The sequence below is a fragment of the Nansenia antarctica genome (genome assembly GCF_963989245.1).
Source record: "Nansenia antarctica genome assembly, chromosome: 5".
In the NCBI taxonomy this organism is placed as follows: domain Eukaryota; kingdom Metazoa; phylum Chordata; class Actinopteri; order Argentiniformes; family Microstomatidae; genus Nansenia; species Nansenia antarctica.
Genome location: NC_137690.1, coordinates 49,370,815 through 49,376,035, shown reverse-complemented (window position 1 = coordinate 49,376,035; position 5,221 = coordinate 49,370,815).

Genomic DNA, 5,221 nt, shown 5'->3' with positions numbered 1-5,221 from the left:
TAAAGAACTAATTGAAAGCAACATGTGCAGTTAATGACAGAATAGACTGTGTGAAGGAAAGGGAGAGAGCAACCTGCGAAAATTGCACCCACACTCGGAAGCTTTGTTTTGACACAAGAATTGACGGGAGAGAGAGAGAGAGAGATCACACAGGCTCCTCCCGCAAGCCATCTTTTTTTTGGGTTCTGCCATTTGTTTGTCGAGTATCGAAAGGATTGGCTTGAGTTGTCTGACAATGTTTTAGGTGAACACATCAAGTACAGTAGAGGCCATAAAGTACAGTAGATTGCGTTTTTTATTTGAACATTTTCGTCATTGGATAGCTGACTCTCTTCTAAAAGGGAAGGTTTGCGTACAGTACAGTGATTGTGTATTCGGGGGAAAGGGCATATAAACAGACACCATAATTGTTGATAACATTGTACATTATAAAACTAGGCTTCCTACCAGTGTTAGTGCACACTGCATCAAGCTAGTAAGTGTATGCTATTACAAATTTCTTAACATTTTATGACCTCACTTCTTCTCGCTTATAGTGAGCATTATGTTACTAATGGTACTCTGGTACAAGGCAATTACACAAGGTACTCCTCTGTGCTGTAGTCACTGATATAATAATGTAAATGTGATGTGAGGTGTTCCCTACTTTTCACACCACTACCCTTTCCTATGTGTATCATATTGTATTATATTATATTCATGATGGACAGGGGAGGCAGAAATCGGAGGACAGACTGATTATAATGCATGTCATGGGGGTATCAAACACAGAGAGAGCAGTCCTCATTTCATTCCATACAGTACATCACAATGAGTCAGTCCTCCGATTTCGGCCTCCACCAGCCTCCCCTGGTCTCTCCCTATCCGTCCCCATCAGGTAGAAGAGCAAGCACAATTTCATGACAAAAACAGAGCTTTTCATAGAAGCTCTCTCTGAATGGCTCAGCTATCCCTGGCTTCCACTCAGCCATTGTAATTCATGAACAATACGCACACAGGTTTAATGGGAAATGCCTGCAATAAAGCTGAGAGCGTGTGTGGGGAGAGCAATTTGAGCTCCAAACAATATGTGAGGTTTTCCTCCTCGCATGGGTAATGCTGCACTGTTTTTTTTTTACATAACAATACAGTATATGAGATTCGTTGGAGTATGAGGTAGACCATTTCGCCACAGTTTTTAACTGACTGTTACTGAGAAGAAAAGACTCAAGTGTGAAACTGGAGCTAGCAACGATAATAGTACCGACTTCCTTAAAACGTCACATTGACTTTGTTACTGTCCGTCGACCTGAGGATGGTGGTGGTGGTGGTGGTGGTGTAAACATGACTCGAGGAGTCATATGATGCTACGATGAAGTACAGGATATTGACAGCGAACAGGGGGGGTGCTTGCTCTCTTGGCGAGAGAGAGAGAGAGAGAGAGAGAGAGAGAGAGAGAGAGAGAGAGAGAGAGAGAGAGAGAGAGAGAGAGAGAGAGAGAGAGAGAGAGAAGAGAGAGAGTGCTACAGGCAGAGCGACCGCTATCTCCCATCTCTCTCGGCATTCAGGCTGAATGTGAAACCCACCTGAGTTTTGTGGGAGAGGCCCCGACGGTCTAGCTTTTCTCAGGCGTTTTTGTTCCTCTTCCCCTCTCTCCGCATTCATGGGATATGCAATACCTCCACCGCTCTAACCTACAGGGGGACAATGGACAATAAAAAGCAATCATTCTCACTTCGCGGCTGCAATTACTGTACCGGTGAAGCCCTCCCTACTACCACATAAGGAGAGAAGGAGAAGGACAGAGAGAAAGAGAGAGAGAGAGAGAGAGAGAGAGACAGAGAAAGAGAGACACTGTAACACTGGTACACACAGCCCATTTACAGAGTGCTGGCAGTCCCTCCTGCCACTTTACCCCCTCTGCTGTCCGCTCGTCTTTTCTCCATTCCTCGGCGGCGATGATCCGCAGAACAGTTCACACGGTGCCCTAGAGCATGCTGGGATAATGTGACACCATGCTGCTAAAGCACTTCCTGTCCCATGGTCGGGGGCCATTTGGAGCTTGTTGCCGCACGGTGACCAAAAAATGAAATAAATAAAAAAAACGCTGCGAAAGTGCTCGAGAGAGCACAACCGCATTTCCATAAACGAAAAACTTTGCTAATGTTTTTTTGGGGTTGTTGTTGTTGTTTTTTTGCTTTGTTTGTCAACACTTGTTTCCGTTATCATCTTCATTCCCTCAAAACATGCTCCCCATAGGCTATTGCTGTACTGCATACACTTAGTCTACGCCTCTCCTTCCTCTGTCATCTGGGCTTCATTAAGATGGGAAAGATACCTGCTACCCGTCTGTCAGTATTAATGACAAGCCCCCCCACCGCTAAATACGTGTCCACTGTTAATTATCAGAGTCCATGTCTTTTAAATATCAAATTCCTTCCCCTCTAAATAGTGGGCAGTCCTCCATCCATTCTTGTCTGTCTCCTGTAAATGTCATCACTTGATTCCTCCGTTGGGGACCGTGACAGGCCCCACTTTCACTGCGGCTTTATCTCCCTCTCCATCCTTTCTTCCACTACAAAGATCCCCTCTTTTTTCTTTCTTTTTTTACCCCCCCTCAACGCTCACGGCTGTATCCGCTTTCTACACGTGGCAAATGATTTGCGCTGGGGGTAAAGGTATTTTCTGTTTCAATCTCTGGGGGTAAAGGTATTTTCTGTTTCAATCTTACATTTTCCCAAGAGGGGAACAAAAGGGGACAAGAATTCTTGCAGCTGGTTTCACTGAGAAAAAATAGTTGGGAGTTGCCTCATTCCGTAGCAGATTAGCGAATTCATACAATCCTGGTCTAAGTGCCATTGTGCGCTACAATTTGGCCATTATACTTTGTCCTTTCCATTTAGAGAACCCCTAACCAATTAAAGTAATACTACAGCCTTTCCAATACCTGCGCCCAATTAAATCGGGGCGGTATTACCTGCCTTGATACAGCTAGCCGTGGCTCCTTCACACTTACTTGCATTCATTAGGCCTATTCATAGTGAAGGAGCTGATGACAAGGATTCAACCCCCCCCCACCACACACACACACTACACACACACACACAAACCCTCTCTCTCTCTCTCTCTACTCCCCTCTCTCCCTCTCTCTCTTTCTCTGCCCCCTTTCTCTCTCTCTCTTTCTTTCTCTCTCTCTCTCTCTCTACCCCCCTTTCTCTCTCTCTCTCTCTTTCTCTACCCGCCTCTCTTCCTTTCTCTCTGTCACTCCTCTCAAGAACTAGAAATGTCTGCCGCTCACATCCCAAGGACTCCGAATTGGCCAGGGAATAGAGAGAGGGAGTGTCAGCTGGTGACACGTTTTTTTGTTCCCCCCATTTCTCTTTCTAAGACATTTTTCCCGCCTGCCCCTGGTTTTGTCTCCCAGGTAGCCAGTCTTTTTTTTCCAGCTCATTGTGCCTTTTTTAAATCCTTGGTCCGTGCAGCTTGCTTGGCACAGTTTTAAAGCCTCAACACCACAAAGAGGGGGCTTGTCCAGGCCACTGACTCGATTGACAAATTCAGAGTGTTAAAAGTCCACAAAAGCCGGAGTTTGGTGTCGCTGAAGGGGGAAGCCATCAATGTGACGCCCCTGCTGTCCAAACCCCCCCAAACCACCTGTCATATTCACCCATTCAGGAAATATCCCATCATAACCTCCAGTTTGTGCTGTGCTGCAGTCGGAGGCACGGTGGCAGGAAGGCACCTTTATCTAGTCTTGGATGTTTTTTGACACCTGTCCTTAAATCAGCAATCAGGCATTCAAACAACGACAAAGCAGGGCTGGATGGGGTTGGAGAAATGTAACCACTCTCAAATTAATTCTATGGATCCGAGGATTGACCATCCATAAGATTCAAATGATGCTTTTAACCATGTTTTGAACCTATTAAGTGTTATAGCTTTGCTGTTTCAAACTATTTGAAAAAAAACAAGCTTATTTTGGTTCTGATGGGTAAAGGGCTCTGCACACAGCGTGCGATTTCTGTTGCACGTCAACATTCCATTTTGAAGTTTGAATGGAAGTCTATGAGAACATCGCATTTACCCACACACGGCCCCGATTTTAATCGCACGGCGAACATTCGATTCCATTCATTTTGAATGGGACAAAGCAGTGCGACAAAACTCGCACGCCGTGTGCTTTGTCCCATTCAAAATGAATGGAATCGAATGTTCGCCGTGCGATTAAAATCGGGGCCGTGTGTGGGTAAATGCGATGTTCTCATAGACTTCCATTCAAACTTCAAAATGGAACGTTGATGCGCAACAGAAATCGCACGCTGTGTGCAGAGCCCTTAAGACACTGAACTTATATTCTTCAAGAATCAATGGTGATGTATGCTTCATTCAAAAAGTAAAAAAAAAAGTAAAACTCAGGTACTGAGCTGGTTTAGCTACAGAAGATACTATTTAGATTTTTCATTTTATTTTCACTTTAGTCTGAGTGACAATGGAACTCCAAGTAGGTTAAATACAATTCAATACAATAGCAGAAGCAACCTGTTCAGTAAAAATACTAGATTGACATTATGTGGATGTGAGAGTGTGTGTGTGTGTGTGTGTGGGGGGGGGGGGGGCGACATTGTTAACGTCTGCTTATAAACGTTACTACATAGCTTGTCTTTTTAATTTATTGAAACAAGGAAATACATGAACAAAGACCGTTTTTCTGGAGGGGGGAGAGGGGACGTGGGGGGGGGGGGGGCGAGGGGGCCGGGGTTCCTCATTGAATTTGAATTATAAATGTGCATCATGTACTTGTATTAAAATGCAAATGGTCTATTAGTGCCTGATAAACTATTTGATAATGATTCAAATTAACTTTATTATTTAAAAAAAATAAAACTAGGCTATTTCTCCTGATAAGGCAACACTGTAGCAACAGAGCCCAGACAGCCAATCACCTCTGTCTAAATGGAGCGCAGTGAGTCGACCTTGGGAAAGATGAAAACCCCAGTAAGGCTTCCCTTTGATATTCTCAATCAAAGATCCTGCCCGGTCGCTTCAAGGTGGTTTTATTTTTTTGAAGTTGTTGTTTTTCCCCCGTTGTCAAAGTCAGTTGACCGTGGTTAACTAGGTTAAGGTATTCACACCTGGTGTTACTGAGTGCAGGCTCGCTAATGAACCTACCAACAAATTGCAGGGTCTTTTAGAGAGCATTAGAGAAAGGAGAATGGACGAATTTACTTAAAAGTCTTATTAT